The following is a 1,032-nucleotide window of genomic DNA, read 5'->3' as shown; positions in this document are numbered from 1 at the left end:
TTTGTCTTGAAGAATTTCTAAAGCTTAAAAATATTCTCGAAACACAGTCGGTTTTTAGAGAGGTCCTTGGGTTTATTAGGCGCACTTAAAACACGGAGAAAGCGGGTATGCGCCTATTAGGAGAATCCGAACTTTTTCTAACGAAAGTGGGAACAACGAATCCGCGTTCTTTAGGCACAGGGGCACACCCATACCGAACTTTTCGTCCGTATTAGAAAAAGAGCGACAGTCAGTCTAAAACTAACGCCTAACGCGGCAGTCTACACATAGCGCGAGAGTCGCATACTTCACGCAAACCTTTTGTCGGTTCTCGGTGTTGTCGAACATACATCTCCTCTCCTAAATATATTATAGTGCTACGTCCACTAATACATTAACTTTCATTATAAGAGCCCTGCTCTAGCGCACATATCTATCTCATCCTCGTGCGACAAGTTGTTATCTATTTATCTTTCTTCGACAGTGTAATCTAAGTGTTGGAAATATATAATTTATAATTCTGTGAATCACAGTGTTATACAAACTCAATCACCCCTATTATCTCAACGGAAATCAGGGGATCGATCAATTCGTGGTGTCGATTGTTATAATCGTAACGGGAATTTACGACTCCCGTTGACGTCTCTCCTCGCGATTATGTCTCCCCGCGATTGGTCGAAAATCCAAAATGCTTAATATTTTTAAATACCAATAAAACGTAAAAGTCCCTCTTGTGGTGAGTCCCTCGCTTAATAATCAGGGGATCGATCAACTCGTGGTGTCGGTTATTATAATCGTAACGGGAATTTACGACTCCCGTTGACGTCTCTCCTCGCGATTATGTCTCCCCGCGATTGGTCGAAATTACAATCGGGAAAAAATTTCTATCTTCATTTTTCCGATATTACACTAGCAACGGCGTCTCCCACTAGCAACTTTCCCTCGAGGGCGGCTAGCATCTTTTTCTAACCACCGATATGGAGATTGACCAATTAGCAGCAACGCCAAATTCCCTCACCTTCTGAACGAAGGCAATCCTCGACGAATCCGATG

Source organism: Bombus impatiens, unplaced genomic scaffold (genome assembly GCF_000188095.3).
Source record: "Bombus impatiens unplaced genomic scaffold, BIMP_2.2 scf_0738, whole genome shotgun sequence".
NCBI lineage: Eukaryota > Metazoa > Arthropoda > Insecta > Hymenoptera > Apidae > Bombus > Bombus impatiens.
This window is presented reverse-complemented; position numbering follows the sequence as displayed.